Here is a 26,827-nt window from a genome sequence, read left to right as displayed (position 1 = left end):
ACACAGAAGGAGTAATAACGAAATAAGAGATACTCGACTGCATGGGAACAATCTGTGCTAGGAAATTACTCTCTATTCGATAATTGGAATTTATACAGCAATGCAGCTCGAGATTAACTTCCCACGACGTGAACGAAGTGAAGTGTTATAGAACAGATGCATTAAATATGAGATATTTGACAAGTTAACTTCTGTGTACAATCGGATATTACTGTCCACTAACTTAATGGTATAAAGAAGACAATTATACACACAGCAGCGTAGCCAAAATTCTACCTTCAAACCATGATTCAATAAGTACTGAAGGTTAGGATGTGAACAATTTCCACTTCCTACAGACACATTGTAACCCCCCCACACGAAATAATTAAAATATTATTTGGTTAATGATTCTAATTTTTGTGTAACCTCACAAAAAATTGGTTCCCATTTAATGTTCCCACAAAATTCTTTTCTCATTTAATATAAGCTCGAAACAGAAAATTTCCTAAACCTCGTAATAAAAAGAAATTCGGTAACCTGGTAAAATTTGGACGACAGCAGTGCTGCGTCATGGCCCTGTAAGATCTTTCTGAATAAAAAACAAAAATTCTCACCTCGATAAAGTCGGCAACTATCTGCTCTTACAATAGCTCTTTTCCGGACAGCTCTGTGCAATGCTGGCCTATACATTTGTTATTTATAATAGGAAGCAAATGATTTTTCTTTTGCAACAATCGGAATGATCATGCATTAAAAAAATATTAAATTCTTTAAATTGAAATTAATGCTTGTTAGAAATTAGACAAAGATTATTATCAGGACATTTTTAAAAGATTTACATGTGAGTTTACATAATATTACTAGATATGCGCGAGGCTGCTTTTTTTACCTTATACAATAATACTCAGGCTCCGGCATCGCTGTACCGCGACCGGCCCAGCCAATATGATACACCAGACAGGACTGACAAGCGCAGACAGGCGACTGCTCGGTAGTAACAACTTACTGCTGCTACTGCTACACAGTTCGTACTGCAGTCAACACTGCTCTTTGGTCTCAGATTCTCTTATAGCTTACATATCGCAGGTAGCACATACCTCTTACATAACCCTCCACTGGGGGGGCAAAAATTTGGCAGCGATGGTGAGTCAATTGGACTTGCCATGAGCAACAAATTTTTCTAAAATCTACTTAATTAACTAAGTTGACAGTCACAGAGTATATACATATATATAAGTGCATAACATGAAATGAAATATAGTGCACATGCACTGAGTACAGAACATATCAAGCAATGACAAAATGTATACGCAATGAGTACAAATCATATTAACAAATGACATAAAGGGCATACGCACTGTAGTACAGAACATATCAAGCAATGACAAAATGTATACGCAATGAGTACAAAACATATTAACAAATGACATAAAGTGCATACGCACTGTAGTATTTTTTTGTTACCATTTTACTAGAACTAGGATAGGTAAGGGAAGTATTGCATCATGGTTGTAGCACATTAGGTTGCACGTAGCTGCACTGAAAGTCCATATTTTTCTACACAAGCACAACACCAACTGAGACAATCTGAAGTTCTCCTCCCTGAAGTATTAATCAGTGTAGCCAAGACACTGAAATGTCGTATTAATATTTCATGTTATCATTTTGGTAGTACATTAGGTACACCAAACAGTGGAACCATAGTAACATCTCCATTGTTCAAGGTGGTGGACACCATGATGTGTCAACACCACACTCATTACCAACGTAGAGTTAGTGCAGAAACCAAATATAGTGCGCCATGATCATAAGGATAGACAGGACAAACGTATATTGCAGTAATTTCTGGTAATTAGGTCAGAAAGTGATGGACATTAAGTCTCATGCTAGTCATCATTGAGAATTACACCAGTCTATCAACCGATTTGACTAATTGTTGGCACTCATCTCCTAGTTACTGAACACTTCTGTACTATGTATGAAGTATTACAGAATAATGTCCATAAATCATCTGAATACAGTGACCATTGGCACTCATTGGCCAGTTACAAACCATTTTTATACATTATTTAAAAGTGATCATTCAAAGCAAGAGTTAATTAATGGCATACTATTTACATAATTCATCTAGTTATAGTAATCATTGGCACTCATTGGCCATTTACAAACCATCAGAAGTCATTATTCAAAACAGGAGCTAATGAATGGCATAGTATTAACATAATTCACCTAGTTATAGTAATCATTGGCACTCATTGGCTAGTTACAAACCATCAGAAGTCATCATTCAAAACAGGAGCTAATTATGGCATAGTATTAACATAATTCACCTAGTTATAGTAATCATTGGCACTCATTGGCCAGTTACAAACCATCAGAAGTCATCATTCAAAATATACAACATATTTAAAATAATTATTGGCACTCATTGGCCAGTTACAAAGTATTCTTATATTTTTATAAAACCTTATTCAGTATTATCAAGAAGTTATCATTCAAAATGAGAGTTAATTATTGGCATAGCATTTATAGAGTATAACAAAAATATTATTTACAGAAATTATTGGCATAGTATTTATGCATTATTACAAAGCATCATTCAGTATTACTCAGAATTCATCATACAAGTGGTAGCATTATTTGGGACTGGTAATACTTTTTTTTTTTTTGCTAGCAATGCATTGTGTTGGGATCGATAATTAATTACTGGGGCATGAAAATATTTGCTTTTGACTTATTGCAGCAAATGAGGATAGATAACGTCATTCGTCATGAGTCAGCTGTAGCAAGGTTATGAAACAAGTAGAGTATATGTGACCACATTCATGAATGACACACACAAATGGGTAAAAAAAAATGCATGTACTAGAACAGGTTTAATGATTAACTGCTTATAGCGTATTAATTTCGTGAATAGCTTCTTCTAGAAAAAATACAAAATGGATTATTAAGCTGAAAGAAGAAACGCATATTATGCTGAAATAGTAGTGAACTTCGAATTAACAGGTAATGAAATGTGTACTCAATATATATGTACTCTAGCTGTCCTTTCCAAAACCTTCAGTCATTATACCATGCAACATAAGACATACTGTCAAAACGAGCTGCAACAAATACTTAAATAACTACATAGCATTTCTTAACTAACAGTAAATATATAAACTTCATCATTATTCTCATCCACAAAGAAAAACTTAAAAGTGGTGCGTTTAGTGGCCATATAAAATTTATCACTATCATCACCTGTAAACAAAAACTTCATTATTCATATCACCATAACTTCATTATTATCATCACCTGCAAAGAAAAACTTCATTATTCATATTGCCATATTCTTCATCACTATTCATCATCATTCATTATCATCTGCAAAAAGACACTTCATTATTCATTATTCATATTACCATTTACTTCATATAACTATTCATAGTATAGAGTTTCTTATTTCTAGCATATTTCATCACTAAAACTAGGATGTGTAGTTCTGTCTGACAGCCTGCATCAATCGCCTCGTATTCTGAAACAAAAAATTAGTTAAGACCGCTATCATACGATGTGTATAGTATATTCATGTTAATGTTTATTAATTCTGATCCATTTACTCTTCGTGAAGAGGTATTGCATCTTCTTTCGTTCATTCCGAAGGTGAAATTCCCATTTCATAGTAATCCACTGTGGTTTGTTTCATTTATTTCTTTTACACGTTATTGCTTTCTGAAAATGATGAACAATGATTAATGTCTTGCATTTAAATCATATAGCCATTAAATAAAATCTGGTTTCTAGTGATATAATTAAGCATACAGCATAGCATGACGGAAAACGTAATATGTCAAAAACACAGACAGTGTGCAGGTGCAAAAATGTACACAGAGTATCATAATGTAGTAGCAAAAAAATGTAAAATAGTCACGATGTTGAGATATCATAAGGCAAAAATGTCAAAGTCAACTGGTGTTTGTTATATCTTAAAGATTTCATAGTGCATACAAAGAAACAGGAAAACAATCATACATACATAAAAAATGGAAAATGTGCACGGTCTGATATATAACGACAAGAAATGACTTTCCTTGTGTTCAGCTTGTATGTTGTGTAGTTGATAGAGGCGAGAGTTGAAGATTTTAATGGAGAGAGAATTTGATAAAATTAATATGTCACTAGATAGAATTGCATAATTGTTCATAAAATATGTAAGTTTATCTGGAAAAATGTGCACGGTCTTATGTGTAATGACAAGAAAAGCGACCTGCTAACCTTACCTTGCTGGGCACTTGCCAAAAAAAAATATAATAATCAACAGTAAGTAGTCACATTAATATAATTGCATAAGTGGTCATAAAATGTGTAAGTTTATCTGGATAAATGTGCATGGTCTGATGTATAACGACAAGAAAAGCGACCTGCTAACCTTACCTTGGTAGGCACTTGCCAAGTAAAAATATAATAATCATCAGTAAGTGTTCATATAAATATAATTGTATAAGTGGTCATATAAAAATCAGGAAATGGCATTACAGTGTGATAAATCATAAAGTATGTTCATTGAATAAAGGGTTTAATATTGGAGACATGGTGATTGCCTTTACTTTTTCTGGTCTCAGAGTTTCGACGTGTACTGCATTGGGGTGAGGAATGCTGCGAATTCTATATGGACCTGCGTATAGAAGCTCAAATTTACTACATCTACTCTTTCCTCTGTTAGATAAATAGTGTGTACCCACTAATATCTTCTGTCTAATGTCAAAGTCACAGCGTGTACAAACCTGGTTTTGCTGTCTTCACCGGCGCTCTGCGGCACGTTTGATGTTGTTCAGCGCAATGTCAATTATTTCATGGTGTCGTAGTCGATGAGATGTAGGAAAGGATACTAATTCTTTAATTTGTTAGGTGGTTCAACATATTTCAGTATAACAGTCGGAGATAGCATAGTAGATTCATTTCGTATGGAATTAATTACATCCTGGAATGAGAGTATTTGTGTGTCCCAATCAATATGTCTTTTATGGCAGTATGTTCTACACAGTTTACCAATTTCTTTCATTAATCGTTCACAAGGGTTCGAAGAAGCATGATACTTGGATATATAGATCGGAGAAATGTTTCTTGTTTGTAACATACGTGTCCATATAGCAGATCGAAATTGTGGTCCATTGTCGGAAATTACTTTCAATACATGCCCTACATGAAATAAAAAATGTTTTACAAATGCTTTCGAAACAGATTTAGCAGTAGCTTTGGGTAAGGGAGTGAAGGTAACAAATTTTGAAGTGAGTTTAACAGCGACAAAGATGTAGCAAAAATCTCTATTCGTTCTGGGAATCGGACCAAAAATGTCTACAGCGGCCATGTGTCTCAATTTAACAGGTACAATGGGATGTAACGGAGGAATATGTGAAGTCGTGTCTGACTTAGCTTTCTGGCAAATTTTACATGACGCTAAAACTCGTCGAATACGTTTATCTATGTTGGTAAAATAACAGTTCTGTCTCAGTATTAGAAAACATTTTCTGGCTCCATAATGTGCGTAACTTAAATGAGTATGCCAAATTAATTTGTTAACAAGCTCGTCAGGAATGCATAGTAACCATTTGTTGCTGTCAGGGTGAGAGCGGCGAAACAGAATATTATTGCGTGCAGTGTAATGGTTTCTAATGGTAACATTATTCCTATCTTGCCAAAGGTGTTTTATTTCTTTCCATACGTTGTCTTTACTCTGCTCGTGTGCTATGTCTCGTAATGACGACGAAATGAAATTTTCAAATGCAACTTGTTGAATATACATGACGCTGAAATTTGCTTTGCAGAAGTTGGTTGCGATGTCTTGCTGATTGTTGCTGAGAGAACGGGATAGTGCGTCTGCTACAATATTTTGTGTACCGGGAATGTGAACAATTGTAAATTTAAATTCTTGTAAATAAAGTTTCCATCTGCTTAATCTGTCGTGTTTAAATTTAGCGGAAAGTAAAAACTGTATAGCTCTATGATCTGTGTAAACGGTAGTGTGTCTTCCATAAAGAAAAAGCCTAAATTTCGTAAGTGCCCATACAACACACAATGTTTCAAGTTCTGTAACAGAATAATTGCGTTTAGCAGGTGACAGAATGCGACTCGCAAAGGCGATGTTTTTAATTACTACAGTATCATCTTCTTCAAGTTCCTGAAAAATGTGTACGCCTAAAGCGGTGTTAGAACTGTCGGTAGCAATGGCAAAATTTCTAGTAAGATCTGGATGTGATAAAAGTGGTGCATTCAACAAAGCTTGTTTCAGATTAGCAAATTCAGACTATTGGTTTTTCATGTAAAAGTGTGTATCAGATGTCGTCAAAAGTAATAACATTTTCGTGAACAAAATTCTGTGTGCCAGAAGTATTGCTTACGTTGCTGGAAGATTCAATCTGTACTGTATCTAGTCAAATTCTATCTGACGTGCTATTATTTGCGGGAGGATGCTGTGGCATTTCCACTATTTGTACTGTTCTGTTATTTCTTCCTGGCGTATTACGTTCGGGATGATATCTACTGTCTGGTTCATTCATGATAATCTGTTGTTGCGGATGATTCTGCTGCTGGTAAGACCGACTGTTATTAAACGTATGCTGAAAATTGTGCTCATTACCTGTACGTCTGTCATGATAATCATTGCTATAAGGCGCATTGCGATATGAGTTGAAATGATGTGTCTTCTGTACGTAGTGATTTCCTTATTGCTGTGCGTTGCTATTTGGTGTGGCCGACGCTATACGTGTAGGCGGCGAAACATTAAAGCTTGGTTGACCTTGCACATTACATTGTTGGTTAGGTATGCTAACCGGTTGGTTTTGTTGCTGTTGTTGGGAAAAACCTCTATTGTTACCAAAATGTGTTTGCTGTTGCTGATAATTTTACACATACTGATGATTAAATTTTTGCCTGGTATTAAAGTTCTCGTGGTTGTCATTTCCGGAGCGTCTAATGAAAACTGTCACTTTCGGTAAAATTTGTCATATCGGGTTTTCTTTACACGTTTCTAATCCTAGATAGATCCATAGTTGAAGAGCTGTTTTGATAGATGTAAAGGATAGTAGAAGAGAAGGCAGCAGTGCAGAAAACTAAAGATGAAATAGCACTACTATGGCTCAGGGCCCTGTGCACGCTACGGCACATATTCATCGAAGTGTAATGAATCCCCTGAGGTCAATTACGAGCTACAATTAAAGTTTAGTTTCTGCGTTACAGGCAATGCCGGTGAAAATTCAAAAACAAATTGTCATATCCAGTCCAATGCTAGTTTCTGCATTACAGGCCAAGCTGATGAAAATACAAAAGCAAATTGTCGTATCCAGTCCAAAGCGTGAATCTGTGTTCTGTCATTATTAAGTACCTTAAATTTTTTCACGGATAAAAATTACTTATAATCAACGTTATCGTCTCTGAATGTGTGAACAGGTTCAGGATTGCATGAGAATCTATTTGTCCGTGTCTTTTCGGATTCTAAGTCACGTAGTCTCTGTACATTACCTAAGTTACACTGGCTGTGTGAGTGTGACAAATGTTCGGAATGTGGCGTATGCTGTGATGTGTTAAAGGCTGAAACATTTTTCATTTCTGCCACTTCTTGCTGTAAAGTTGACAATTTTCTACGTAATGTATTATTGGACGAACCTATCTCACTGATCGTCTGCTGTAAATTTTGATTAAACGAAACAGGTGACGTATCGTTTGATTTGGTGTCATTATTATTTTCGATAACATCAACACGACTGGCCAATTCATCATATTTTTCAGTCAATGCTTTTACCTGATCATCGTTTTTATTATCACAAGCATTAATTTGTTTTTGTATTTTACGTGTGGTTTCGTTCAATTTTTTAACGTCTGCTTTGATGGCATCGGGATCCTGTATTAGTTCTAATTGTTCAAGTCTGTCGGTCATTGTCTGAAAGTCTACTGTGTGTGTGTCTGTTTTTGTTTTAAGATCAGAGATTTCATCATGTAATTCGGTGTTCAACTGTTTGATAGCATTAATTTCGTCTGATACTGTAGCAATATTGTTGTCTACGTATGTTTTTGCTTTTATAAACAATATACGCTTATCTTCCTGTCTTTGTGCAGTAATTGTTTCCATGACTTGTCGTTTTACTTTATTCTGTACCTGTATAAATTTACAGTAACGCGTTTCACTGTTTTGTAGGTTGTGATTAAAACGTTCGTCAATTTGGCTATTCTGTTGGTCAAATTTCGCGTCTACTTTCGCATCCAGTGTACGTGAAAGTTCTGCTGACATTGATTTAAACTCGTCGCGTAACTGTGTTGCGTTTTCATAGCATTTTTTAGCGACTGCACTAATTTCATCTCTAAGTATTTTAGTTGTGGCTGCATGTGTATTACTTAATTCTTGTGCCACAGATCTAATTTCTTCACTACTGTTCGTAGCACAAGCTTTAATATCCTCACGTAATTGTTCTTTAGTATCATGACATTGCACGGCAACGGCTGTAATCTGTTCACTAAGCTGTTTGCAATTGTTGTCTAATTTTTCATTGAGTTGTTTGTAATTTTCATTAAGTTGTTTGAAGTTGTTATCTTGTCTTTCATTCTGTTGTTTTAAATTTTCATTAGGTTGTTGTTTGAAATTTTCACTAAGTGTTTTGTGATTGTCGTCTTGTTCTTTCTTCGACTGTTTGAAATTGTTGTCTATTTTTTCATTAAGTTGTAGCAATACTGCCATAATTTGATCCAAGCCAAAATTAGCGACTCTTTTCTCTGAGCTATGTGGTGGTGTATCTGAATTTGTCACGTTTTGTGTAACCATTTGGTCATTTTCTGATTCTTGAAAAGGTTCGCCAATTGGATGTGCACTGTTGGTCACTACCTCGGAATCAAATAAATCTGACGTGTTTTGCCTACATTGTTCATCTTCGTGAGAAAAATTTATGTGTTCACTATGCAAATTTTGCAAACCGGGTGTGTCAAACTGAGCAGCGTTCATTGTATCGGAACGTGCCGCGTCATCAATTGTTACATTTACTCTGGACATAATTGCATTTGTTCGCTCATCATTAGCATTAAAATCATTACTAGTGATCGGTGTGCACTGATTGTCTGTAAATGGAGGATTATCGCCATTACACTGAGTGTCACAAGTATTATAGGTCAAATTAATCGAGTCGGCAATTTCACTCATTGCACATCGTGATGTACTGTTAAGAGTTTTTCGCGGCATTTTTTCACAAATCAGAATTAAGCACAAATGAAACAAAGACAAAGCGGAATGAAACAAACAATAACAACAAAGAGCAATAAATTGCCGATGATCTGTGAAAGAAAGAGTGACAAATTAGTAAATGCGTTGCGCCAGATGCAAACTTCATTTAAGTAAATAAGAGCAGATATATGACTACTTCTCAGAAATTCACAAAGGAAATCCGATCCTGGCCGGTTGTCGCCAAGTGTAGGCTCCCCACACGAAATAATTAAAATATTATTTGGTTAATGATTCTAATTTTTGTGTAACCTCACAAAAAAATTGGTTCCCATTTAATGTACCCACAAAATTCTTTTCTCATTTAATATAAGCTCGAAACAGAAAATTTCCTAAACCTTGTAATAAAAAATAAATTCAGTAACCTGGTAAAATTTGGACGACAGCAGTGCTGCGTCATGGCCCTGTAAGATCATTCTGAATAAAAAACAAAAATTCTCAAATTGATAAAGTCGGCAACTATCTGCTCTTACAATAGCTCTTTTCCGGCACAGCTCTGTGCAATGCTGGCCTATACATTTGTTATTTATGAAAGGAAGCAAATGATTTTTCTTTTGCAACAATCGGAATCATCATGCATTAAAAATATATATTAAATTCTTTAAATTGAAATGAATGCTTGTTAGAAATTAGACAAAGATTATTATTAGGACATTTTTAAAATATTTACATGTGAGTTTACATAATGTTACTAGATATGCGCGAGGCTGCTTTTTTACCTTATACAATAATACTCGGGCTCCGGCATCGCTGCACCGCGACCGGCCCAGCCAACATGATACACCAGACTCGACTGACAAGCGCAGACAGGCGACTGCTCGCTAGCAACAACTTACTGCTGCTGCTACACAGTTCGTACTGCAGTCAACACTGCTCTTTGGTCTCAGATTCTCTTATAGCTTACATATCGCAGGCAGCACATACCTCTTACAACATGTATGAGAATATTCCCTTCATCTATCCAAGAAATACGTTTCACTGGAATACTTAGAAATTACGTTAATGTATCGTTTATACAGCAACGTAGATCGAGGTCTACGTGAAGCAATATTAAATTAGTTGTTTCAGTTGTTATTGCTTTTCACAATAAGATGATTACGAGAGCAGAGTGCCCAAATATCCGTAACGCAGAAACTTGTAATCACTTATCATAGGTAGGCACATGGCGCGTATACACTCGTTTTCACTCTAGGCGTACTAGGCTGAAGAAAGGAGGAGATCTTTGCCTCAGTATTTCATTATATTCCACAAATATCTGTGAGAGTCTGAAGAGCCATTGTGATTCAAACTAACGACTAACTACTTTTTAACCTTCTTGGAACCCTGTGCTCGTTAATTCCTTACAAGATAGGTGTTCATGAAAAGCTGCGAATTGGGAGTGGTTCTATATTTATAATTATCTGATGATTTTGCTGCGGTCTTCACTCCGAAGACTGGCTTTCTCCATGCTACTCTATCCTGTGCAAGCTTCTTCATCTCTGAATTACTACTCCAACCTACATCCGTTTGAACATGCAAACTCTATTCGTGCCTAGGTCTCACTAGATTTTTGCCCACCAAACCTCACTCCATTCCTACATTGAAGACTCCTCGGTGCCTCAGGATGTGTACTGTGTGTTATGTCACAAATTTCTCTTGCGCTAGTATTAGTCCAACTAGAAGGAAATGGAAATTTTGTCAAAATTCGATGAAGGCACGGTTGGACGATGAAATCGGGGCTGCTGGCAGCGTGTGGTAACAGTCAACAGCCAACGGGCCAGGCAAGATAAACATGGCACTCGCGGGCACAGAGTTAGGATGGCAGTATTGCACGCACAATTTGTATTGAGTGGAGCAACAATGAGGCAGAAAACTGCAGCGTTGCTTTAAGTTATTGCGATGTATGAGGTGGGGCACTAGGCCAGAGCCAAGAGTGGTGATTTGTAAGTAGCCGACATGTGGGAATTTATCCCTGCCATAATTTCTGTGTGTCTCTGACACTATGTCAGAAGCGAGGGAAAAACTGATATAAATAAACGGACAGTTTTAGCTTGGGATGGAGTGTGCCAGGTCAGTCGAGCGTCGGGATGTACCTGTGCTGATCTGCCCAGTCTGGCAGCAATGTTATAAGTATTCTGCTTAAACTTGTATTCTGTTTTCTACTACATCCGTAATTTTTCCCGAGGGCATGGAGCTTTACTGTATGATTAAATAGAAGCTTTCGAAATGTGGTGCTACAGAAGAATCCTGAAGATTAGATGGGTAGATCACATAACTAATGAGGAGGTACTGAATAGAATTGGGGAGAAGAGGAGTTTGTGGCACAACTTGACTAGAAGAAGGGATCGGCTTTTAGGACATGTTCTGAGACATCAAGGGATCACCAATTTAGTATTGGAGGGCAGCGTGGAGGATAAAAATCGAAGAGGGAGACCAAGAGATGAATACACTAAGCAGATTCAGGAGGATGTAGGCTGCAGTAGGTACTGGGAGATGAAGAGGCTTGCACAGGATAGAGCAGCATGGAGAGCTGCATCAAACCAGTCTCAGGACTGAAGACCACAGCGCGGGATTAGCCGAGCGGTCTAGGGCGCTGCAGTCATGGACTGTGCGGCTGGTCCCAGCGGAGGTTCGAGTCCTCGCTCGGGCATGGGTGTGTGTGTTTGTCCTTAGGATAATTTAGGTTAAGTAGTTTGTAAGCTTAGGGGCTGATGACCTCAGCAGTTAAGTCCCATAAGATTTTACACACATTTGAACATTTTTTTTTTTTTTTTTTTTTTTGGAAGACCACAACAACACAACAACATGTACTTGCACGGGGTATATTCCGCCTCCGGGGACACAACACCGGGGTGGGGGGAACAGCAGCCTGAAACTTGGAGATTGCACGGTCTGCCTGAAAGACGGCAGAGACAGCAGTCTGCAGCGGGTCCAGGGGGGGGGGGGGGGGGGGGAGGGCTCAGTTCCACTCGAGTCTACGGGCCACGTTCACTTCACACCTGGCATACCGGGGTCTGGACGAAGCGTACGCTGTGGGAGGCACAGCAGTGCTGCAGCTGCGCCAGAGACGGCAGCGGATGTTGCCATCCGGCAAGCACCACTAGCGGCAAGTTGCAGTACAGCACCCAGGAGGGTGCGGGTTCGAGTCCAGTCCTGTCCTGGGAGCAGCGGCAGACCGAGGGCCACGGGTGACCAGTATACCCACCTTCATCCCATGGTCAGACAGAGCAGTCCAAACGGGGTGGAGGGCAGCGAGTACCAGGGACTGTAGCAGTCTCCGGAATCACGGGCAGCAGCGTGGCGCAAGTCGCAACGCATCGGCGGGAGGTGACAGGGAGAGCACGGCCGACTTCCAGCGGGGCGGCCTTGATGACGGCAGCAGCGGCGTCGGCTTACCAGGAGTCTGCTGAGCCAGCTCGACTCGCAGGACAACGCGCGGGTGGCACGCCGACACTATGCTTCACCTGTCGAGTACTGTAAATTAGATGAATAAAGGAATACTTCCGAATACCGCTGTATCACTCCGCACTGCCCCTTGACGCTCTTGAACTTGATCGGCCTCCTGAGGAAATACAGCACGGTGGGTCCCGGTATCAGGTCTGCCATCTGGAGTCCCGGGTTCGACACATTGACCCCATAACATTTCCTTTCTCACCAGTTCTGTTCAGCATCTCGTTAGTTATTCGATTTAGGAGAACCCGGGATTGAATTTATTGCCGAGGCAGAACAGTCTCGGTGTTCTAATTTCGTCTAAAGGTGCTAGAGTGCACTCAGGCTGACAAGTGTTTTTAGCAAACCACTGTCGGTTATGGTTTAGTAAGGTTACTACTGTTGTCACACAACAGTTATTTAGTTTTCCCGGAAAAGTGAGCGAATTCGCTGTTCTATTCTAACTTACCGGACCGTTTTCAAGTAACGTGTGTCATAGATTTTTCTTTACAATCAAGGTTAATCTACCTAAATCAGAATGTTCTTAACTGTCTTTGTATACAACGCAGTTTACGGTGATCACTGAAAATTTTCTCAACAGATTTGCGTTTGGGACAGCATGGTCTGCTGGTATAGTCCGTTCCATCTCAGTCGTCTTTTATTTTTCATTTGACGCATTCTACCTCATGTTTTGTTCTCCTCGTTCGCAGAAGGTACTTCATTACGCACGGAAAACGGAGAGACAAAATTCACCCACGAAAAACATGCACCCATGAGTAACTCCACTGGGTCAAGCTTCGCTCCTTTTAGCCAGGTAAATGTTACACCATTATGCAGATTTACACCAGGAAAGAAATGAGTGACAAGAAAGAGAGGTAAACCTGTATTGTCACATCATCTCCATACATGAATGCGCTACAAGAAGCTGTCAAAAAAAACCTGCAAGCTAAAGAGAACAAAGCAAAGATCAGGCTGTTAGCTGAGAAGAAGAAAGTGAGAGGAAAAAGGTCTTCAGTAAAAGAAGAGAAAGACAAAAGAAAAAGGAATGGACTCTACAGTAAAAGAAACATCCGAAGGTGGCGAAGATGCTGCTTGTGTATATTGCAAGAAGTTGTACTCCATTTCAACTGAGGGCTGGATTGCATGTCAGAAGTGCAAGCAGTGGTTTCATAACTGGCGAAAATAGTGAGGACGATTAAGCTCATCTTATTTGTAAGATGTGTTACGGAGGCCGAAAGCCGGCCGCGGTGGCCGTGTGGTTCTACGCACTTCAGTCCGGAACAGCGTGACTGCTACGGTCGCAGGTTCGAATCCTGCCTCGGGCATGGATGTGTGTGCTGTCCTTAGGTTAGTTAGGTTTAAGTAATTCTAAGTTCTAGGGGACTGATGACCACAGCTGTTAAGTCCCAGAAAGCTCAGAGCCATTTGAACGATTTTTTAGTGGCAATTTGGTCACAACAAACCACCTTTGTTTCGTATAATATACGACACGGCCTCCACGAAACCGGTTATAGTTTCAAGGCCTTTGCAGTACAGTAAATGAACTACCTTAACACACCAAATATACAAGGGGCATTCAATAAGTGATACAACAAATTTATTTTTTTCTTCTACTTTCGGTTGAAAAAATGCAGAATTTGTTGTGGGACGTCGTGGAATATTCCCGCTTCAGCCCCTACAGTTTCAAGAAGTTCCGATTTGAGGCAGCGCTAAACGTAGCTTTCAAAATGGCGTCTGTAACGAAGGTGCGTTCCAAGCAGAGAGCTGCTATCGAGTTTCATTTCGCGGAAAACAAGAGCATTGGAAATATTCATAAGCGCTTGTAGAATGTCGACGCTCTATGGGTACCTGGCAGTGAACAAAACCACGGTGAGTCATAGGGTGAGGCGTCTGTCATCATCGCCACAGGGTTATGCAAACCTATCCGATCTCCCGCATGCCGGCCAGCCTCACACAGCTGTGACTCCTGCAAAGATGGAACGTGAGGACACTCTCATTCGAGGTGATCGGCGGATCACACTCGAACACCTCGCTGCTCAGCTGAACTTCTCTGCTGGTAATGCTGAGTACACACTCATCCACCAGTTGGGGTGTTCAAAGCTGTGTGCCCACTGCCTCGCCGCCTAACAGAAAACAGTAAACAGCAACGAAGGACCATCTGTGAGGAATTTCCTGCGCATTACGAGGCTGATCGTGACAATTTTTTTGTCGAACATCTTCACAGGCAATAAAACATGTGTTAATCACTTCGTACCAGGCACAAAACGGCAGTCCATGGAGTGGCGCCATACAGCCTCTCCTCCGTAGAAAAAGTTCAAAGCCAGACCCTCAACCGGTAAAGTCATGGCGACGGTCTTCTGGAAATCTGAAGGGGTTATTCGGTTTGATGTCCTCCCTCAGGGTGCAACGATCACTTCTGAAGTGTTTTGTGCTACCCTTGGGAAATTGAAGGAACGACTTCAGCGTGTTCGTCGCCACAAAAATGCAAACGAATTTCTCCATGACAACACAAGGCCTCACACAAGCGTGCCACACCGAGAGGAGTTCAAAAAACTTCATTCGACAGTGTTTCCTCATCCACACTACAGACTGCATCTCACACCTTCCGACTTCCATCTTTTTGGCCCAATGAAGGATGCACTCCGTGGGAAGCAGAACATAGATGACGGGGAGGTTAATCATCTAGCAAGATGTTGGCTCCAACGTAGACCAGTAGAGCGGTACCGTGCGATCAGTAAAGTGGCGGAAGAAAAAAATTGCTCCGAGCACTATGGGACTTAACATCTGTGGTCATCAGTCCCCTTAAACTTAGAACTACTTAAACCTAGCTAACCTAAGGACATCACACACATCCATGCCCGAGGCAGGATTCGAACCTGCGACCGTAGCAGTCCCGCGGTTCCGGACTGAGCGCCTAGAACCGCTAGACCACCGCGGCCGGCATGGCGGAAGACCGACGCCTTGAACGGAGATTATTTTGAAAAGTGAGGTTTTGTAGCGAGTAGCCGTCCGCTGTGACCGAAGGGTTCTAGGCGCTCCAGTCTGGAACCGAGCGACCGCTACGGTCGCAGCTTCGAATCCTGCCTCGGGCATGGATGTGTGTGATGTCCTTAGGTTAGTTATGTTTAAGTAGTTGTAAGTCTAGGGGACTGATGACCTCTGATGTTAAGTCCCATAGTGCTCAGAGCCATTTGAATCATTTGTAGTGAGCAGAATGGGGAATAATACTTTGCGCTGGAATCCTGAATAAAACCAACTTGTTTTAAGAAAGAAAATGTGCTGCATTGCTTACTGAACGTCCCTCGGGTATAAGCGCAAATACAATTAATGCGCATGTATCGGTACAATAAAATGACCCTTCCTAACTTGAACAACCTGAAGTACTTACAACGTGAGGGCAATGTTTAAATTGTTTCTCTACGCCCACAGTTGACCGTGCCACAAACTTTAAGATGCTTCAAATACACTACTGGCCATTAAAATTGCTACACCACGAAGACGACGTGCCACAGACGCGAAATTTAACCGACAGGAAGAAGATGCTGTGATATGCAAATGATTAGCTTTTCAGAGCATTCACACAAGGTTGGCGCCGGTCGCGAAACCTACAACGTGCTGACATGAGGAAAGTTACCAAACGATTTCTCATACACAAACAGCAGTTGACCGGCGTTGCCTGCTGAAACGTCGTTGTGCTGCCTCGTGTAAGGAGGAGAAATGCGTACCATCACGTTTCCGACTTTGATAAAGGTCGGATTGTAGCCTATCGCGATTGCGGATTATCGTATCGCGACATTGCTGCTCGCGATGGACGAGATCCAATGATTGTTAGCAGAATATGGAATCGGTGGGTTCAGGAGGGTAATACGGAACGCCGTGCTGGATCCCAACGGCCTCGTATCACTGGCAGCCGAGATGACAGGCATCTTATCCGCATGGCTGTAACGGATCGTGCAGCCACGTCTCGATCCCTGAGTCAACAGATGGGGACGTTTGCAAGACAACAACCATCTGCACGAACAGTTCGATGACGTTTGCAGCACCATGGACTATCAGCTCGCAGACCATGGCTGTGATTACCCTTGACGCTGCATCACAGACAGAAGCGCCTGCGATGGTGTACTCAACGACGAACCTGGGTACACGAATGGCAAAATGTCATTTTTTCGGATGAATCCAAGTTCTGTTTACAGCATCATGATGGTCGCATCCGTGTTTGGTGACATCACGGTGAACGCACATTGGAAGCGTGTATTCGTCATCGCCATACTTGCGTATCACCCAGCGTATGGTATGGGGAGCCACTGGTTACACGATCCAGATTGCCACTATAAAGTATTCTTTGTGTGAATCAGCTGGGGCATTCGTCGATTCTTCTGCAGGGCAATTGTTCTAGGAGCTTTCATCTTAATACCAAATTCCTCAGCAAGTTCTTCTGCTACCTTAAAGACAGTATGGAAGTGTAAAATATTGTCCTGACGAAGTCCTTTCAAGCTGCAGTACGCTGCTTCCACGAGTTGCATTTCTTGGAATAGATCGATTTCGTTGTCTGGCAGTTGCCGAGCAAGTGGCAATGTTAACGCAAGCGCTTTAGCCAGTACACATAAACTTACAATAAATTGTGATGACTGCACAGCATGAAGTAAAGAAAAAGCAGTCGTTGCAGTACCGCCTCCACTGCGAATGTTAGATAGTTTCTGCAACGCAATATTTAGGCTAGGAACGATGTCTCTAAAATGCAGGATAGCACCATGCCTCTTTACCCAACGTGTTTCACACAGTTTCCTTATTGTGTGCATCTTCTCTGCTGTTAGAGATTACTGTATTTCTTCCTCTAGTAAGTGTAATCGTTGAGCAGATTCCGTGATGAAGTTCGCTACTAAACCAATTATACCCATAGCATTACGTACGCTGCTTAGAGTATAGGCTTTGCTTAGTGCAAGATTGAGCCTGTCATTAGCACAGTTGCCGTAAACTGCTAATGGTCGTTCCTGCAATATAGCTCCTTGAACTCTTCTACATTTACCACTCACATTTGCTCCTCCGTAGTAGGATTGTCCTCGGCAATAAGCTACATCAATGCCATTTGCTTCAATCTCCTGGAGGATGGTGTTCGCTAAGTTTGCACCCGTCAGGCGCTAACAGCAATGAATTTTAGAACTTCTTCTGTTACAACGCTACTTTTGAAACCTGGTAGCCAAAGGAAGGCAGGATTGTTACGATTGTGGACGGGGGAGTAATCAGTTACTACTGGTTCCCTTTTACAGTTACACTCAATTTATTTTAAACCAGTAATTCCAAACTCAACAATAAATAAAAAAATACCACACGTTATTAATGAAGGAATAAACAACTGTGTAAATAATAGTGTTTTCAATGAGTTAAAATTTAGCAAATCACCATTAAATACAGATACAGCAGATAATGTTTTAAAAGCAAGCCACTGTGATCTGGGATGAAGACCTTACACGCCAAGAATGGCAATAAATTAAGAACTGATTAAGAACTCGCTGCAATTACAGGTAGTGAAATATTAAAGGTAAGTCGCCACAAACACAGCAGAAGCCATCACATGCCAGGAATGGCAGTAAATAAGGTTTTAAGACTTACAATACCAAATTAGAATTTTAAGGCAAATGACCACAATCACGGCTGAACGCCTTACACGCCAGGAACGGCAATAATATAAAAAATTTTGAAACCTGCTGTAAAACAGCAAATACAATAGCAAAGATTAATTTAAAAAACAAGCAACTGATCACCAAACGGGTGAAATAAGATGATGGTAAACTTTGTAACACAACTCGTAACATCCACTGAACACTACACTGCTAGATTCATTCCAAAGGCGACAAGAACTATTAACTAGACATATACAGGGTGCCCATTGATCGTGACCGGGCCAAGTATCTCACGAAATAAGCGTAAAACGAAAAAACTATAAAGAACGAAATTCGTCTAGCTTGAAGCGGGAAACCAGATGGCGCTATGGTTGGCCCGCTAGATGGCGCTGCCATAGGTCAAACGGATATCAACTGCGTTTTTTAAAATAGGAACCCCCATTTTTTTATTACATAATCGTGTAGTACGTAAAGAAATATGAATGTTTTAGTTGGACCACTTTTTTCTCTTTGTGATAGATGGCGCTGTAATAGTCACAAATATATGGCTCACAATTTTACACGAACAGTTGGTAACAGGTAGGTTTTTTAAATTAAAATACAGAACGTAGGTTCGTTTGAACAGTTTATTTCGGTTGTTTCAATGTGATACATGTACCTTTGTGAACTTATCATTTCTAAGAACGCATACTGTTATAGCGTGATTACCTGTAAATACCACATTAATGCAATAAACGCTCAAAATTATGTCCGTCAACCTCAATGCATTTGGCAATACGTGTAACGACATTCCTCTCAACAGCGAGTAGTTCGCCTTGCGTAATGTTCGCACATGAATTGGCAATGCGCTGACGCAGGTTGTCAGGCGTTGTCGGTGGATCACGATAGCAAATATCCTTCAACTTTCCCCACAGAAAGAAATCCGGGGACGTCAGATCCGGTGAACGTGCGGGCGATGGTATGGTTTCGACGACCAATCCACCTGTAATGAAATTTGCTATTCAATACTGCTTCAACCGCACGCGAGTTATGTGCCGGACATCCATCATGTTGGAAGTACATCGCCATTCTGTCATGCAGTGATACATCTTGTAGTAACATCGGTAGAACATTGCGTAGGAAATCAGCATACATTGCACCATTTACATTGCCATCGATAAAATGGGGGCCAATTATCCTTCCCCCCATAATGCCGCATCATACATTAACCCGCCAAGGTCGCTGATGTTCCACTTGTCGCAGCCATCGTGGATTTTCCATTGCCCAATAGTGCGTATTATGCTGGTTTACGTTACCGCTGTTGGTGAATGACGCTTCGTCGCTAAATAGAACGCGTGCAAAAAATCTGTCATCGTCCCGTAATTTCATTGGTGTCCATTGGCAGAGCTGTACACGACGTTCAAAGTCGTCGCCATGCAATTCCTGGTGCATAGAAATATGGTATGGGTGCAATCGATGTTCATGTAGCATTCTGGCCGGCCGGGGTGGCCCAGTGGTCCTAGGCGCTACAGTCTGGAACCGCGCGACCGCTACGGTCGCAGGTTCGAATCCTGCCACGGGCATGGATGTGTGTGATGTCCTTAGGTTAGTTAGGTTTAAGTAGTTCTAAGTTCTAGGGGACTGATGACCTCAGCAGTAAGTCCCATAGTGCTCAGAGCCATTTGATTTTTGTAGCATTCTCAACACCGACGTTTTTGAGATTCCCCATTCTCGCGCAAATTGTCTGCTACTGATGTGCGGATTAGCCGCGACAGCTGCTAAAACACCTACATGGGCATCATCATTTGTTGCAGGACGTTTCAAATGTGGCTGAACACTTCCTTTTGTGGACTGGCAAGACAGCCAATCCACTAGGACGGGAGGCCGAAGGGCACGCGTCTAAGCTCACGCAGGATGGCGTGAGGTCTGGAACAGGACAAGGTCTTTATAGTAGCAAAAATAGTACGTAGCTTCTGGAATACTTAACTTTAATCCATAATTGGTGAACATCGGTCTGACGGTACGTGCATCACAAGATAAATAGCAATTGATAATGGCGCCTTGCTAGGTCGTAGTAAATGAAGTAGCTGAAAGCTATCCTAACTATCGTCTCGGCAAATGAGAGCGTAATTTGTCAGTGAACTATCGCTAGCAAAGTCGGCTGTACAACTGGGGCGAGTGCTAGGAAGTCTCTCTAGACCTGCCGTGTGACGGCGCTCTGTCTGTAATCACTGATAGTGACGACACGCGGGTCCGACGTATACTAACGGACCGCGGCCGATTTAAAGGCTACCACCTAGCAAGTGTGGTGTCTGGCGGTGACACCACACTTCCTGTTTCCTTAAATAACGTAACTATCCGGCGAACGGTCCGGACACTTGGGTGATGTCGTCCAGGATACCGAGCAGCATACATAGCACACGCCCGTGGGCATTTTGATCACAATAGCCATACATCAACACGATATCGAGCTTTTCAGAAATTGGTAAACGGTCCATTTTATCGCGGGTAATGTATCACGAAGCAAATACTGTCCGCACTGGCAGAATGTTGCGTGATACCACGTACTTATACGTTTGCGACTATTACAGTGCCATCTATCAAAAAGCGAAAAAAATAGTCCATCTAAAACATACATATTTCTTTACGTACTACACGAATATGTAATAAAAAATGGGGGTTCCTGTTTAAAAGAACGCAGTTTGACCTATGGCAGCGCCATGTAGCGGGCCAACCATAGCGCCATCTGGTTTCCCCCTTCAAGCCAGACGAATTTCGTTCTTTGTAGTTTTTTCGTTTGATGCTTATTTCGTGAGATTTTTGGCCTGGTCACTATCAATGGACCACCCTGTATAAACTTTAATGTAGGCATTACAAGGTATTATAATAAATAATGCAATAATACAACACAAGGACCAGTACATAAGTTCGTTAAAGAGTACTGAGGCAGATTATACCAGCAGAAGGCTGGTTTGAAGGAGCGTTGCACTGAACTACTGGCCATCAGAACTGCTTTTAGAACGCATATGTCTTACAAGAACCAAGGGGCCACAGACGGTGCTCCAGGAATCGACCTCTGAGAAGATTCGGCAACAAACACTTTCGCGAGCGATGAGACAGGCTTCCAAGATTTGCATTCACTTCACAAGATGGTAACTCAGACTAATGGCAGTATAACGAATGACTAATGATAATCTTGCTGAAGCTATCTGACGTCCGATAAACCAAATGCAACGATGGAACAATAAGCCAAAGCCGGGACTGGCGGTCTGCACTATGTCCCCAGAATACTGTGTTTAGAGCGCTCAGAACGAGAAAAAATGGTTCCAATGGCTCTGAGCACTATGCGACTTAACTTCTGAGGTCATCAGTGCCTAGAACTGAGAACTAATTAAAACTGACTAACCTTAGGACATCACACACATCCATGCCCGAGGCAGGATTCGAACCTGCGACCGTAGCGGTCGCTCGGCTCCAGACTGTAGCGCCTAGAACCGCACGGCCACTCCGGCCGGCAGAACGAGAAAGTAATCACTACCACCAGAGTAGAAGAATCACCAACCGGCCTACAATCAAGAAAGCTGTCAAAACTACACATCTTACCGGACAGAAGCGGCAAGGCGAGGAAAAGTACACTGCCGTTACATACACTAACCCCCAGGGCAGGTAACTGGGGCGTTAGCGGTCACCAGGCAAGAAAAACTACCTCTGGTTGAACTTAACAAATTGTAACAAGTTGAACGCAGTAAATAGTAATAAGAAGTCGAGGAAATCTAATCAGACCCGCCTCCCCAAGCACTCCACTCGCTGCTCTTCGCCTCGGCGACACTACGAGCAGCAACACGAACCCAGAATCGCGAGATGTCACAGTGGTGGAGGTTTCTCTACTTGGATTGAAATGCACTCGTTTTAAAGCTTGCTGGATGCAGTTTACTACGAGGTCGTACACGCTTGTGACCACGGCCCATCCATCCGGCAGTCCATGGACGCCGCCAGCAGTCCCGAAGTGTTCTCGCACATCGCAGACCTGGCTCCCCCTGATGCCCCAACCGAACTGCCCACTGACACAACCAGGAAAAACAACGACGTCGCCCAAAGACAGGGCAACAGTTACTACATATCGATAACCGCCGCTGCTGCCACAAGCGGACAGGCAACGCTTGCGAAACCGAGTGGCGCCAGTCAACACGAGAAGAAGACAAACAACTGCAACCATGCCAACTAAATGACATCGTCTGTCCTCCAACAGAGGGCGGAAACCTACAAACAGCACCAACGCGGGCCACAGCATGGCTCAACTTTCAACATCAAAGAAATGTGTGCATAGCGATAATTCTTCAGAAGTGCTTATATCAGTTGTCTCATCTGCTATTATGGTGAAAAATTTGGATTTCTTTATGGAATCAACAATTTTTCCAGCAATAACATCAGCACAGCAATCTATTAAATCATTTTGTATTGTCTTACCGACATAAATGGAAATTTCTGAGAGCGACTGCATGTATCATATTAACGTATCATGGCCTGCGTCCATTCAGACTTCCAGTAAAGCATGAAAGTTTCCCTCTGAAATAAACTCCAGTGCTTCACTTTCCACCTCCTGACTGCTTCACCAAACAATAATCTATCATCTCTACCCCCCCAGAAGGGAGGGCTGTGCACAACATTGTGGTCTTTATAACTGGGATTAGTTTTTTTCTGATTTCGTCCACTCTTCTCTTTCTAATCTTTCTATTCTTGCTAAAAGATCCGTTAAATTCCCTTCAGTCACATGCTGTAAGTTCTGCCAGGCAACACTATTTCTCTTATGATATTCTTTCTCTCTGTGACTGTGTATAATTTCAGTCTCTTTCTTACTCACTTTCATTTGTTCATTCACTAATCTTTCTACTTTTATATCATTGATGCCTCCTTCCACCCTATCGAAGAGAAAGCAAGCCTTAAAAAATCAGCCACTTAATTTGTTGCTGTAGACCAGCTAAACATTTTCTTCGAGGCATTTTCTCTGGAACGATCGCATTTTATTACCTTCTGCAACTTGCGGAAAGCAAAATTTCGTAGGAGGCTCTCAAATGCACTTTAACCATTGAACTATTTCCTCGTCCGTCACGTGTGTACTTCTGTTCACCAACTGACCGATATCATGTTCATCCACAATACCCTCGTAATCACATAAGCCACTCACATTACATTCTTGCAGAGAAATTACTAGTAGAAGCTGAATTCACAATCGCTGGAAGTGATGCACCTTCTCCAAAATTAATTTCACCTTTTAAGTTTAAAAAAATAAAAAACAGTGAATTGTCTTTTGTCTTCTCGGCCCCCTCATATCGTCACCCGTTTAACGCACAGTGTGAAGCAAACACAATAACATATGCTTACAAACAATTGCTGAAGTGATCACGTCGTCATGATCATTCCACAAATAATAGATTGCCAATCTCGCTTGTTTAAATTATACCGAATAGGAACAGCAATGCCTCTACTGCAACCATCCACCGGCTATAGTTGCAAGTACATACGCGCAAAATGCGTGGGTCGTGAGTACAAAGTTCTTACACTGCTTATGTTTTATACTCCCCTCATCAGGAGAGGGAGGGCACATGCACCTGCGACCCACTCCCTTCTAAATCCGCTACTGTAGGTTGCTTATACAATCTTCTCACTGGTTCGATGCAGCCCGCCACGGATTTCGCTCTTGTGTCAAATTCCACATCTTAGATACAGCTACGTACGTCTATGTCTTCATACATACTTCACAGGTCACTTATGTTACTGCCAATATGCCCAAATCTCCCTTCCCTGTTCATCTCCTCCAATTTGCTGATGATACCGCTTTCCTGGCCCTTTATCCTACCCTTTAACTGTCCCGACGTACCCTCCAAGCCCACCTTGAATAGTTCACCACTTGGTGCAACCAGTGGTTCATTTTCATCAACCCCTCCAAGACCCAGGCAATCATCATAGGCCGCACCACCTGCTCCTTCCATCTCCATGATTTCTACCTAACCATGTAAGGTTGTCCTATCCACCTCACCCCCACCCTAAAATAGTTTGGCCTCGCCCTTGACCGCCACCTCACCTGAACTCCCCATCTCCTTATGATCCAATACAAAGCGCACAATAGACTCCGCCTCCTGAAACTCCTGTCCAGCCGGACATGGGTACTGCATCCTTCCACCATCCTTCACACCTACAAATCCTTGACCCGCCCCATCCTTTGATGTGCCAGCATTGGTTGGATTTCCACGCCTCCCAGATTCTATAAAGTACTCCAAATCCTAGAACGCCATGCACTCCACCTCACCTTCCGTATCCACATTTCATCCCCCACAAGCATCCTCTATGACCTCATCTGCTTCCCTCATCTTCTTCTTTTCCTCGAACACATCTGCACCCTGTACATCGTCCGCTGACTTTATCCCCCCCACCCCCTGGTGTCCTCCTTCCTTTCCACCCCGAGCCCATTGCCGCACCTTTACCATTGTGTCCCACCCTCTCTCCATCTCCACACCCTCCATCTCCTTTCCCAAAGGAACTTCCAGCGTCTACCCCTCCCAGATGATGAGCTTTGCCGTCTACCCCTCCAACCAGCTCTGCCTTCCCCCCTCCCAATCCTCAGGGCTCCCTCTACCCTCCTCTTCCCCTGGGTGGTTTTCCTCCCTCCTCTAGTCCCTCCCTTTCCAGTGCACCCCTTCTGTGTCTCTGCACTCCCTCCTACCTTGCTTACTGTCTCCATCGCCCTCCCTGCCCATCACCTGCCCCTTGTTGCGTCCCCTGCCTCGTTTTCTTTACATCCCACCCCCTCCCCCACTGCACCTTGCTCTCTTCTATTTTTCCCTCAGGCCTCTCCCTCAGCAGGTCCCTCCGAGCAGTTTTTATTCTTCATCTTGTGTGCTTCATCTCATACAGGGGTTTTAAAGTGTCTTTCTTCTGCAGTGTTTTAATACTGTGGCCAACTTTTAACCTGTGCTTGTGACTTCAGTGTATTTCATGTGCTCCACGAATCGCCAACTGTGTCTTTTAACTTTCGGTCGACTTTTTTTAGTGTTCCACAATGAACGGCGCCATCTCAGTGTATACTTTAACCCCCATTATCTCCACTTATTCTGTTTTTCCGTCGCCCTTTTTATCGCCTTTACGTGTATAGTTCTCTTCTTTTATTAATTGTCATGTCACTCGGCTGAAGAGCAGCGGATTGTGCCGCTGCCAGCCCTACCCTGCCCATATGGGGCAGGGGAATGAAATCACAATAAAGAAAAAAAAGAAAAAAATCACTTACGATGCATGGTGGAGGCTACGACATCCCACTGCTATTCATTCCCTTTCCTGTTCCACTCACAAACACAGCGAGGGGAAAAAACACTCTCTACAAGCCTCCATACAAGCCGTAATTTCTTTCTCATCTTATCCTCGTCGTCCTTCCCCAAAATGTACGTTGGCAGCAGTAGAACCGATCTGCAGTCGGCCTCAAATGCTGCAAGGTATGTATGTAGATGTAGACGTTTCTTATCCATGTTATAAGCCACTATTAAGTAAGTTTTTTGTTCTATACATTTGACATTGCGGACTAAGATTTTATTATGCATGACATATTGCCATTGATACTATACAGTTTTCACGTAATCTTTAATTCTTCACGGCCACACTTCTACCTACCATGATGTATTTATTGTTGTATCTACTTGAGCAAAATTTAGAATACAATAATAAACATAAACATCGAGCACTGCTTCGTTTACATAAGTAATTCGTGTATTAAGAAGTTATACAAAAGATGTCAACATTTGCACACCAAATCTGAAATTCCTGATCTACACTGTGCCTACTTAAAATAAAAACTAGAAGGTATAAAGCATGAGCCCTTGTGGATACATAAGCTTTGAATAGCGCAATACACATAATGCTCTCATGAAAAGCTTGGGAACTGTACCACGAGCTCTACTAAATTTTTCAATAATACGCCATGCAGTTACACTGACACGTTAACCAATAATTCTTAAAGGTATGTTCTGTACTTACACCACGAACACCAGATCAGTGGTGCACATCACTTACAAGGAAACCTCCCCATCGCAACCCCCTCAGATTTAGTTATAAGTTGGCACAGTGGATAGGCCTTGAAAAACTGAACACAGATTAATCGAGAAAACAGGAAGAAGTTGTATGGAACTATGAAAAAAACTAGTAAAATATACAAACTGAGTAGTCCATGTGCGAGATAGGCAACATCAAGGAAAATGTAAGCTCAGGAGCGCCGTGGTCCCGTGGTCAGAGGGAGTAACTGCAGTACGAGAGGTCCTTGGTTCAAGTCTTCCCTTGACTGAAAATTTTACTTTCTTTATTTTCGCAAAGTTATGATCTGTCCGTTCGTTCATTGACGTCTCTGTTCACTGTAATAAGTTTAGTGCCTGTGTTTTGCGACCGCACCGCAAAACCGTGCGATTAGCAGACGAAAGGACGTGCCTCTCCAGTGGGAACCGAAAACATTGTTCGCAAAGTCATAGGTCAACCGATTCCTCCACAGGAAAACACGTCTGATATATTCTATACGACACTGGTGACGGCATGTGCGTCACATGACAGGAATATG

The sequence above is a fragment of the Schistocerca serialis genome, chromosome 2 (genome assembly GCF_023864345.2).
Source record: "Schistocerca serialis cubense isolate TAMUIC-IGC-003099 chromosome 2, iqSchSeri2.2, whole genome shotgun sequence".
Lineage (NCBI taxonomy): Eukaryota > Metazoa > Arthropoda > Insecta > Orthoptera > Acrididae > Schistocerca > Schistocerca serialis.
The sequence above is the reverse complement of the archived record's forward strand: the minus strand, read 5'-3'. Positions refer to the sequence as shown.